The sequence below is a fragment of the Sminthopsis crassicaudata genome, chromosome 1 (genome assembly GCF_048593235.1).
Source record: "Sminthopsis crassicaudata isolate SCR6 chromosome 1, ASM4859323v1, whole genome shotgun sequence".
NCBI classification, from domain to species: Eukaryota; Metazoa; Chordata; class Mammalia; order Dasyuromorphia; family Dasyuridae; genus Sminthopsis; species Sminthopsis crassicaudata.
Window position 1 is genome coordinate 382,394,037 of NC_133617.1, and position 12,782 is coordinate 382,406,818.

General features: G+C 38.7%; 1 long non-coding RNA gene across 1 annotated transcript in view; it reads right to left on the bottom strand.

Annotated features, from left to right (window-relative positions):
* Positions 1-1,618: 1,618 nt before the first annotated feature.
* LOC141554393 (uncharacterized) overlaps positions 1,619-12,782 on the bottom strand; it is a 45,504-nt gene continuing 34,340 nt past the window's right edge. Inside the window, exons 4-7 of the long non-coding RNA XR_012485860.1 lie at positions 8,400-8,504; positions 6,267-6,426; positions 5,133-5,510; positions 1,619-1,910 (exon numbers count right to left, since the gene is read on the bottom strand). This is a non-coding gene — a long non-coding RNA (uncharacterized LOC141554393). The remainder of the gene's footprint in view (positions 1,911-5,132; positions 5,511-6,266; positions 6,427-8,399; positions 8,505-12,782) is intronic.

The following is a 12,782-nucleotide window of genomic DNA, read 5'->3' on the forward strand; positions in this document are numbered from 1 at the left end:
TATACTGAGGCAAACAGGTTTAATAGTCACAGCTAACAGAATCAGCTACATTCAGAAAAGGAACACTGGGAAATGAGTGCAAATTGTGAGCATTTTTTTTGTTTTTCTTCCCAGATTATTTTTACCTTCTGAATACAATTCTTCCTTTGCAATAACAACAACAACAAAATTCGGTTCTGCACATATATATTGTACCTAGGATATACTATAACATATTTAATATGTATGGGAATGCCTGCCATCCAGGGGAGGGGGTGGAGGGAAGGAGGGGAAAAATTTGGAACAGAGGGGAGTACAAGGGATAATGTTGTAAAAAAAATTACCTATGCATATGTACTGTCAAAAAATGTTATAATTATAAAAATTAATAAAAAAAAAAAGTCACAGCTAGTGTCTGAGACCAAATCTAAATTCATAAAGATGAGGCTTCCTGACTCCAGGTCTGGTTCTCTGTGCATTGAACCACCTAGCTGCTCCTTCCTCATCTAAGAATGCAGCTTTTATTACTTGCTTTAGGGTTGCTGTTGTTAGCAAGGTGCATCAGAAGCTTTAAAATTCTATATAAAGTGGATAGAGCATCGGTCCTGGAGACAGGAGGACCTGAGTTCAAATGTGACCTCAGACACTTAACACTTACTAGCTGTGTGACCCTGGATATGTCACTTAACTCCTAATTACCTTGCCCCCAAAAAGCAGTAAGATTAGTAGGCAAGGTAGTCACTGAATTTAATGAAATGAGAACTAAAATCACTTGTGGCATTCACATTTGATGATTGCGGGTCTGCTTAAAGGATGAAGAAAAGCCTGACTATATCTGCATGGGTATTCTAGGTCTTTTCTCAGGATGCTTTTAGTAGAATTACTCATCATTAGCTTTAAGTCTACAAACTAGGGTTATTTCTCTGCCCAGAAAAAAAGGAACACAACCGCATATTGACTACAGAGAATAAAGGTCTCCCTGGTAAGTTGCAGTGTTCTGGGATTTCAGAGAAATGATGTATATAGGGCACAAATAGATAGGGGACATAAAAATAATAAATGATGCTAATAATGCAAAAAGAGGCTGCAAGAAGGGAAAAAACCATCATTCTGACTAGAACAGTGTGGATAGAAAGCCGTGGGGAAGAAAATGCTGGAATATTAAATAAAAGATGTAACTTGTATAAATTATCACTATAAATTCTTATTTTCACCAAGAGAAATTCAGTGGTCTGACTTAGAGGGAGCCTTTGCTCCTGGGAACTGAGACCCAGCTCCTTCATGTCTGGCTGGGCTCCATCCTGGGAAGGTAGCCCCTCTCCCTACTCTCATCCCCAAAGGGGTCAAGGCTGGCGTTGGTAGCAGGGAGGGATTTGGGGGAAGAAGAAGCAGGCCATAAGGGGAGGAGTGGAGGCCTCGTTAAATGAAATGTGTTGCTTCAGTGCAAGCTTTAGGAGGGGATGGACAGCCAGGACTGGTGAGCAACTCCTCGTTAAACATTTTCCGTCTGGGCAGCCCGACTCCCTGCTGCTGACCTCCCTCCCCAGAGAAGGCCTACCGGGGAAATAATGCTGCAGTGGTCAAATGGGAAATCTTGACAAGGATGAACAGAAAAACTTAATGAGGCAACCCTGGAAGGACTTGGATCGAAATTTATTTTCAAGTGAGCTTGGGGCCACAGGATTTCAGCCGGAGGCTGTGCAGATAAAAACACGGAGATTTCTGTTTGCTTTTTTTTTTTTTTTTTTTTTTTAAGGCAGGCGAGGAGCATGTAAAGATCAGACTGTCCTTGCAAGCTGATTACCAGACTCTGATCATTCTCTGAACCTTTTTGCCACAAATACAAATATTATTTTATTTATTTGTGTCATTTCCTCTTATACTGAAATGATTTCATGCAGGTGCTCAGACAATATGCAGACTGGAGCAATCTGGGGGAAAAAAAAAAAAAAAAAAGAGCCCAACTGAATATGATTGTTCTCTTGTCTTTATGTGTCGGAAATAGCAATAAATTTGAAGTCTTGATATCTTAAGTTCAGATTCTGTTTCTAATGCTCTAGTTTTTGCCTTGATGGGCATATCACTTAAATCTTTCTTAGCCTTAGCATGCTCATCTATAAAATAGAATTAATGATATCCATACTACCTTCCTCATAAGCTTGCTTTAAGGAAAATGCTCATATTTATGGTACTTTGTGGGACTATAAGCACTCAAAATCATTCCCAAAATTAAATCCCATAACTCATAAACCACTGATAGTTTTTCTTTTGCTTTTACTGGTCAGCCAAAAGATTCATTTAGCTCAAAGTAAAGGTATTTATGAAATAACATGGTAAGAATTATATCAGTAAAATATTTCCCCTAAAAATCTGGGCATGTTCTTCCACAAATACATATACTAATAGTGGGGAAAAAATGATATACTTAATGGAAAATAGACATACTCTGTGTAAAGGAAGCCTGGGAGTTGATATAGGATAATAATATAGAATTGGATCAAGAATCAGAGAACTTGAATTCAAACCCCTCTCCTGACATTTATTACCTGCACAAGTCAGTGACTATCTCTGAGCTCAGTGTCTACCTATGTAAAATGAAGGAGTTGGATCAGAAAGATTCTGAAGGCCAATGCAGATGAAAATCTATAATTTAATGATGCTTGTGAGGGAAGTTTGTGACCATGATGCACACATGGAGGGGCAGCTCATGGCTCCAACAACGTGAGGCCTCTGGTATTGCCAAAATGTTCCTGCTGGGCATTGTCCCATTGGATCTTATGTGGCAGGTAGCCTCTGAGACTGGACATTCTCTGCAGGCACTGCTCTCCTGGGCACATTTTGGTGGAGCTTCTCACTGCTCCTGCCTTTTGCCTTCAGCTTGTAGCTCCCAGCTGAAAGGCTGAAAAGAGGAATATTTGCCATTCTTCAGCTTAGAGTGCTTAAGCTCTAGCTCTTAGAATTAAGATTATATCTACTACACACCTAGTATTAAACCAGGGAGGAAACTTTAATTTTCTCCCAAGGAGAATATGTCCACTTCCAAGGCCTTCATTCAATGAGGTTTTTCTTTGAACCTAATTAATTAAGAACATTTATAAAAGATCTTGCACATGCCAGGCTCTCTGTGTGACTTTTGAAATACAAAGAAAAAAAATTATACCATTTTGCCTTCAAGAAATGCATACTCTTTCGGGGAAACAAAGTGTTGTATACCTATAAGTAACTTCAAAATAGATACAGTTAAAAATTGTGATTTCAAGGGAATACTAGATCCTGGGAGGATCTGCAAAAGCTCTGTTTAAATCTTGAGCTAATTCTAAAGGGAAGCTAAAAATTAGAAGTGGCTAAAGTGAGAAAGGAATATGTAGAGCTGGTGGGTACCCCATGCAAAGGCACAGAAATGGGGAATTGAATTCCATTTATAAGGAACAATGAATGGGCAGTTTTATAAACTAAGACTTCGAGGCAGGATAGTGGAGACAAAGTAGCATTTGACTATGCAACACTTCAGAACTCCCAGGGGATGACAAGGCTACATGTGAACAAAGTAAGCAGTATCAGACCAAAAAAAAAACATTTCTATCAATAAGCAATATCTATGATACAGAACATGCATATATGTATAGAATCCTGGATTTGGAATCACAGCATTTAGATTCTTTCTTGGTTCTTCACCTAACTAGTAAAGGGAACTAGATACATGCCCTTTTTCTGCATCAATTTCCTCATCAGAGAACTAGAATAACATCTGCCTTGCTGATTTCAACTGCTATCATGAACTTCAAATGATAGGAAAAACATAGAAGGGATGTGTAAAGCTGAACCCTATCTATTTGTAAACTATTGATAAAATGGGGCAGTGTGGTACTAAAGAAAAAGATGACCTGGGTTCAAAGTCCACTTCTGATGCTTACCACTTGTGAGATACTGACATGGTTACTTAACTTCTTTGGGCCTCAATTTTCTTCCTCTCAAATAAAGGGGCTGAACTAAATAACCTTAGAGATCCCATCAAGATCTATGACCCCATGATAATTATTAAATTTGTACAAATCAATTAACAATAAATCCATATTTCAACAATGTCTGACCTTCTAGCTATGGTGTTAGGCGTGCAAAATGACTTAAGGTCAGAGATCCTGCAGCCACAAGTGAGGGTATTCTTTCAAAATTTCTCTCCACCCTGGTCCCCTGTGGGCTATAAGGATCTTCGAACCAGAATGACAGGAGGGTTGGAGGAAGGAGGAGGAAGACAAATCAACCAAATTAAAATGGGGGTTACAAAAGCAATTTTCAAGCAGTTTGAAATGACAGGGACAATATAGCACTGTGAGGGCCACCCATAGATGTAGCCTGAAAGGAATTCTAATGAGCTTCTGGGCTTTGCTCTAAGGGTCTACTCGACATCTATGCAAGTTGCGAATGAAGGATTCATTCTTTCTTTCTCTGAATCGCAGAATAACTATTGTTATTATTTAGCATTGATTAATTGTTCCCCAGACCTCATGAGGCCTCTCTACACAATTCTCAGAAAATGATTAAGCTCCAGGGGCTAGCCTATGCCTTGGCATTCTGGGTAAAGGAACCATACAAGGGTAAGACAGCTGGAGAGAGGAAGGGCAATCTTCTTCAAGGTGGCTCTTTCCCCCATTCATCCCTCTTCTCCTGTTTCCCATTTATGGATGCAGTACACTGACTGTAGCAGAAATTTTAGGCCTCCATTTTCCTGCCAAGAAAACTTAACTGAGAGTCCAAGAGCTTTCTATGTTCAGGACCTTGGGAAATGCATAAATATTGAATAATTACTAATAAGGAGGGGCTGCCCTCCAGGATTAATTACAGCCGCCAATGCTCCAGCCACAATTACACAGGCCTGATTAAATGTAACATTGTAAAGGACCTGGAGCAGTGAATTTTAGTCTTGACATCCAATAACACTCTATGACCTTATGGATATTGTCTTCCCCCAGAGGTCAAAAATATGAATAAATTATGGTTCTGACAATCTTGGCACCAAATAAAAGGAAGGATGAAAAGCTCCCTGGGAGAGTGAAAAAAAAATCTGATATTACATTTGTGATCACAGAGAATAAAAGAAAATCTATATCCTAATTTTGCTAAATTTAGGTTTGATGGGAAGAACAAAAGATAACCTTTTATGTTGATGTTTATTCAGGAGCTGAAGTAAGCCCAAATCTCCAAGCCTCCATGTACTCCAAGATACCCAGAGAGATTGGGAGACTCTGGCTCCCGTTGACAATTTTTCGTTGATTAAAAATTATCAGCCAGGGGACAATGTCATCCAAAGGAGTTGAACTTTCAGTTGGCTCTGAAGCAAAATTGTTAAGTAGTTTGAGGTGATGCTTCCAGTTAGCTGAGAATTTATGTTTTGGAAGAGCCCAGCCATCCGTCATCTCTGAAGAGGCTCATTTACAGAGAGACAACCTGAGAAAAGGCAATCAGCTTGAAATCTGCTAAGCTGTGGATTTATAACTGTTCCACAAAGGGGAGGTTGTCTCTTGTTTCAGGTCCTGTCAGTGAGAGCCAAAGAAACTAAAATCAAGGCCTGAAAGAATAGGGATGAATTACTCAGTCAGCCTTGGGAAGGCAATCTTCAGGATGAAGGGTAGGGGTCAATGGAAAGGACCAGTACATCTATCCTTCCCAGCCTGGGAGCCCATTTCCAGCAAGTTCAAAGATCCAGCACCCAGGATATAAAATCTACCAAATTTGTAATTTAAGTTGCAGGTAACACCTCTTAACAGGATCCCTAGATCAAGTGAACGGGTAGGATTAATGGAAGGAGGAGAGAAAGCAAATTTTCCTGCCCCATGGATTCTGTGACCTTGGTTGGCAAATAACTGTGTTCTCCTATCTCAGGGTAGCAAACACAGCCTGAATTTAACCTCATAGACCTGCAGGATGAGAGTGTATTCCTCCCCAGCTGCATCTTTTCTTCCAGCAATTAGGGAAAAGGGAGAAATGTAGGATTGAACTGGAAGTCTTTGTAGCCCATTTTGTTTTTTTCTTTTTCTCTATTTCATTCATCTTTTCTTTGAGGTCATTTTCCAAGGCAGTCGTGTATTATCCAGAAAAGATGGAAAATGCAAAATCTATTTTTCTGTCTGAGTTTGAGGGAAAGAAATGAGTCCAACAAAGAAACTATTTAATAGAACACACAGTGCTAAGGTTAATTAGCTGGAAGTCAGGAGACTCAGGTTCTAGTCCTACTTAGCTATGTGACCTTAGATAACTTCTTTACCTTCTTTATGAATAGGTTTCCTTACCTCTAAATTGAAGGCATTGGGCTGGATGGAGCTATACTATTTCTGGGATTTGGATGTGTGGTCTAACATCAATGGGCATTCTACTGAAAAGGTACTGGTGTTGATGTGCCTTCATCCATGTTTTTCAATCTGGTAATAGGTCAGAATGTTCTAAACAAACCTGTGGAGAGAGTGCTTCATGGATTTTCATGGTTCTAGAGATTTGTTCACCCAACCCTCAGAGATCCATGGAGGGGAGATTATCCCTACTTCCAAACCCACTAACTTTTTCAGGCATATTTTTGGGCTTTCCAAGGCTTTCTTTCAGGGAGAGAAATGGATTTATTGTTTGGGAAATTACCAAATATGACTCTTCTTTTTTGGTATATGGAATATATGGTGTAGTGAGTAGTGCACTAGACTTGACAGGAAGACTTGACTTTGAATTGTACCTCAGATATTTATTAGCAGTATAATTTTGGGCAAGTCACTTACCCTCAGTTTATATGTAAAATAGGAATAATAGTAGCATGTAAATACCCCATGGGTTCTAATGAGACCAACATAATATGTAAAGCACTTAGCAAATCTGAAAGCTTCATGTAAATGCTACCTATACCCCCTGAAGCTAAAAAGTATCATTTTAAAAATGTCTTACTCTTATGAATCTAAAAGGTAAGCAATAAAATGTCAGGTTGCAAGAAATTTTCCTAGGTGTTCAGCTGTTTAGCACCTGGACTGACACATAGATAAGAGATTGCATCTCATTTTTTGTGATTGTCTACCTAGTGAAAGGAGCAAGCCCAGTGGCTTTTTCAGCAGTTACTTTGCCAAAGCTGCCATTTCATTCACCACCCCTTTCTCTGATGACAAGGGTGACAGTCACCAATAGAAAAGGCCTCCACCTCTGTGGTTGCCACATCTGTCTCCTGTAAATTGGAGGAAAGCCAGCAAACACTCGGGACATCATTAAGAGAGGGTTGTGCAGATTTTTCTCTGGCTCTCGTTTTGCTCAATTTTGCTGCTGGTCTGACAACGCTCACTCCCTTAGACACTACCATTCCTTTGTCTCCCTGACACAGTGAGAAAGTCTCCCCAATGAGTTCATTTTTTTTCTCGTTTTCAAATATACCAGTCAAAAAGAAGGTAATGGCATAGGGCAATCTCTATCAGGACTCTGTACACAATGTCCCTCCTCAGTTCTTGCCAAGATATCTTCCCATTGCTGGGAGTAATATTGAATGGGAGGTGGCAGGTTTGGAGCCATTGATCCTGCTCACAGAATTTCAGCTCATCGTTTGTCCTCTACCCTTGGTCTTATTCTTCAACCATGAGCCCCTCCAGCCTGTACTAGATATCTTGCTTTTAAAAGAGAAAGGAAAATAAACAAAGTCAAAAGCATTTTTCACTGAAGAAAAACTGATTTCCTACAGAAGTGAAGAGTTACAAACTTGGTACAATCCAATTATACCTCAACTTTGGTTCAGATGTTGAATCTTGGATAAGCCACTTAATCTGAGAGCCTTTAGTTTCTTCTTTTGTAAAATGTGGTGGGAGTGGGACTAGATAATTTCAGAATTCCCTCCTAACTATAAATTCCATGTCACCAAATCTGATTTTTGTAGTATAAAATTGTATTCAAAGCTTTTGTGTTTATCTTCCCAACTCCCTTGTTGTTATTCAGTCATTTTCAGTCATATCCATCTCTTCATGACCCTATTTGGGATTTTCTTGGCAAAGATACTGGAATGGTTCATTATTTCTTTCTTCAGCTTACTTTTACAGATGAGGAGACTGAGGAAAACAGGGTTAAGTGACTGGCCAGGTTCACACAGCTAGTTAAGTATCTGAGGCCAGATTTTAATTCATGAAGATGAGACTTTCTGACTCCATTCCCAATACTCTTTCCCCAGAATCACTAAACTGCCCAACTCCCTCTCTCCCCTAATTCTATTATCACCTCATTAACGTCTTTCTTGCTCGGGGAACACCTAGAAAGTGGTTATGCTAACTGCATAAACAAACATTTAAGTGATCACACCCACGCACAACACCCACCCACCAATCACCAAGGCTCAGGAAGTAGAACTGCTTACCCCTAATTAGTCAAAAGCATATACAGAACAAATAAGCACATATTTTTCTTTTGCTCACCTTTCTTCTTCTTCAAAGTATACCCTTGATGTTTACTTAGCCTGATTTCATTTGGATTGGCAGGAGGGCAGACAGAAGAGGCATTTTTTTCTGTTCCAGTTTTCCCTGGAAGAAATGGTGCAACAGAAGATTACTCTTAGAGTTTGGGGGCTTGGGTTTCTGGTTCTAATTCTACTACTACTTATTTGTATGAAATTTAGTAGTTTGCTTAAACTCTCCAAACCTCAATATTATCATAAACTGAAGAATTTAGACCAGGTGGTTTCCAAGGTCATGGTTTTTAGAGTTGAAATCCCTCCTTTTACCTGTGAGGAAATGGAGCTCCAGGGAGGAAAATTGGCTTCTTCAGATGTCCCAAGCAAATATGTAGAAGAATCAAGATTTGAACCCAAGCCCTTTGATAAACCGAGAGCTCTTCTTTCTATACTATATTATCTCATGCTAATAATTGTATTCCTACTATATTGGAAATATATAACCTGGTAGTTGTGGTATCCTATCTTTTAGAACTGCAAAATCTGGTCTTCTCCTTACTGGAATGGGGCACTGGGGACTTGTAAATATCCAGTGATATTTCAAGACAATTCCATCCTAGGCTAATGTATGACATAAAGACTCTCTTCCCATATCCTTTTGTGCAGAAATCCAGATAGTTTTTTTTAAAAGGACAAATTTCTCTCTATTGAAATTGGTTCCTTCCTTGCTTATTCTATAGATCTACCCCTAATGCTGGTGATTTACGTGGGGAACAAAATGCATTTCCTCTACCAGAATCTTTCTATATTTTCCAAATTTAAAATTTTCTTTTCTCCTATAGACATATAAGATAATAAGTGGAAGGGACATCAGAGGCCATATAGACCAATCTATTACTTTATAAGTGGGAAAACCAAGGCCATAGACATACCTTGCCCAATTTCACATAGCTAGGATGTAGCAAAGCTAAATATTGAGTCCAGATCCTCTTACTCTAAATCCAATCCTTTGTTCATCTTTTCAAGCATGCATGGGACACAGGGATTGGAAATATTCCCCTCATTGAATATCTTTATCCTACATAACTTCTTGGACAGCATCAACAATGAAAACAATACCTCACATTTATATGGTGCCTTAATTTTGAAAAAAAGTTCTTTTTCAATACAAAGCAGATAAGTCAGTCTACTTTCACAATATTCCTTATATCTCTCCCCTTCTTTCTCTTCTCAAAGCTCCTCATCACCTCTACCCTACACTATTACAATAGCCTCCTAAATGTAGGAGTAGCTGGTGGACAGAGCATAGAATTGGAGGCAGGGAGGCCAAAGTTCAAATTCTGTCTCAGGTACTAGATTTGTGACTTTGAACAAATCACTTAACTTTTATCAGTCTTGGTTTTATAATCTATTTCATATCAATAGCACCCACCTTACATGGTTGCTCTAAGTATCAAATGAGTTAACACATGTCAAAAGATTTGCAAACCTAAAGCACTATCTAAATATAAATTATAGTGATGATGTCTTCCTTTCTCATTTTTTCCTCTCCAACTTATCCTTCACACAGCTGTCAAAATGATATTCCTTAAGCACCATTCTGACTAGGTTACTCTCCTCAGTAAGCTCCAGTGCCTCCCTATTGCCTACAGCATCAGACATAAACTCTAATCAGTGATTAATGTTGATCAGTGACACATGATGGCCTTTCATACACTCTACAATCTTATCATACTAAATTATTTTCAGTTTCTCACACATGACCTTGCTTGTCCTATCTCTATACCTCTATATAGGATGGCTTTCCCCTAAGACTGAAATACCTTCCCTCCTCACTTTTGCATCTTAGATTTACTGGCTTCCCTCAAAACACAATTCAAATATCACCTCCTACATGAGGCTTTGCCTCATTACTGTTTTCCCCTTCCTCAGGAAAGTACTTTGTTTTTACTTTGCACATATTTAAAATCTTCTTACAGGTGTAAGAAGCTTAAAAAGGCCAAGATCTTCCACTGCATTCCATACCATCTCCAGTCATTCTGTTCTATATCCTACAACTAGACCTAGATGATTCTGGAGTAGAAAGCGAGGCTGGTGATTTTGCACAACCCTCTCTAACATAAATACAATTCACTTGTACATCATAGCATCATCTTCTTAATGTCATAGTTGATCATCTTAAGAGAACAAAGAACAAATAACAACATTTGTACATGTTATTTCTTCCAATAAAATTTAATTTCCTTAAGGAGCTATTTCATCTTTATCTCTGTAGCTTCAGTGCTTACACAGTGTCTAGTACACGGTGAGTATTTAATAAATTCTTATTGATTAATTGAAAATTTTGAGACAGCACAAATATTTGTACCCAGGTCCATTTTATAGATGAGGAAACTGAAGCTCAAATAAATGTAGTGACTTGTCCAGAATCACACAATTCTAAATTTAGATATCTGAACTCCAAGGTCTAGCCCTCTTTCTACAGCAGTAGCAACATGCAGGCAAATTCATCTTTATTTTTTTTTTAACTCTATGATTGGTTAGTTCCTAAGGAGGATAACTCTGAGATTTATCTGGCTTTAATCTTGCAATATTCAGTTGAATTTCATGAAGAAAGGGGAAATATGAAGAAGGATCTGAGAGTGTTTGAAGACAGTGATTCCAAAGGGAGAACAATAAGACTTATTAAGAAAGATAAAGATGAGGGAAGAAACTGAGAGCTCAGACTGGGAGAGATAAAACTGAGGTAGGAGGAAGGAATTTGAGGGTCAATTTTGCTGAATTCATATCGAGTGAGTGAACAACAACTGTGGACACAACCTGCAAAAATAAATATTTAAAATGTCTACTATGTCCATGAACATTAATAAAGATGACCCCAACCCACCCAGATGAAAGGCTAGTCTGACAAATCTGTCATTTAGGGTACTTTAGGCTTGTTATATTTGGCTTCAAATTTCCATCTGAATGTAGCCAAAATGGTTGGGGCCCTGCAGTGCTTGAGAGTGATTATGGTGATGGATTTTGCATTCTACCACAAAATACAATTAGATGTAGGATTTAGTCGATGTATTAAGCTTGTTAAGAGAGAAGTATGGAAGCTGACCATGTTTCCAATGAATCGTATTAGATGCTAACTCCTTTTTCGCAGTTTCTACACAAACTGCACCTTCTTAATCCAGTTCTGCTTTTCTCTTGCATGTGAACCAACCTGAGCCTAGGAAAGACAGACCAGCTGCAGTGGCAAATTGGAGCAAGATATGCCGAGAGGCCGACGTGCCAGAGGGATGGCTCTGTACAGCTTGCTTTGCAATGGCCCTCTAACTTTAATACATCACCATTGTGCCTGGTGTCATCTTTGACAGCAAATATGATTTTAGTTGTCAGGCGGCCTACAGAAAACAAAACATAATTTACAGCCAAATTCAGCCCTCAGAAACTCACACCTGGCTCCCAGTGACTCCAGCTCCATAAGGGCAGGATTTATCCCTGAATATCTAAAACACAACAGAAGCAACAGCCAAAACATACACACACACACACACACACACACACACACACACACACACACACACCCCAAAGTCTAATTATTACTCAAGAGAGAATGCACTTACTATTTCTTCAACTCTAATTACTAAAATTTATTCTAATTATTTTATTACCCATCATATTTTTTTTCATAATTATACTCTGAGTAATGAAGTGAGGCTATTTTTACTGAGTCTGAAGGGGAAAGGGTCCTTAATTTCTCCCTCTGCCAGTTTGGTCTTGTCTAGTCTTGCAGTCCTAATATTGGGAACTGGGCTCTAGGAGTAAGTTGAAGTAAAATGTGATTCTCCTCAAACCCCAGACTCACTAGTCTTTTTGGCTTTGGTTCTGAAAAACTGTCAAAGCATAACTTGGGTATTAATTCTCCAAACCCTAGATTGAGTTATCAGTCATGTATGATTTATGTATTCCACATTGGAAAGAACTAAACTGAACTCGAGGAACCAAGCTATGGGGAAACTGAGGCACCTAATCAAACTGATAAAGCCTGCTTTGACTCTTGGAGACCCTATCATTAACTGTGGAATTTCTGCAAGCTCCAATGATAATAACTTAAGTTTCTCTAGCTATTCACAATTGCAAAGTCCTTTATAGATATTGTCTGTGTGAACTTAAGAAGTGGCTTGACCACTCTGGGATTTCTCAACAAGGGGAATAGATTTAATGATTTCTAGGTCTCTTCCAGCTCAAAATCTATATCACTTAGCATCAGTTCATATAAATCTTTCCAGGCTTTTCTGAAATAAGCCTATTCATCATTTCTTCTAGAACAATAATATTCCATTACATTCCTATACCATAACTTATTTGGCCATTCCTTAATTCATGAATATCTACTCATTTTCCAAGTCTTTGCCAC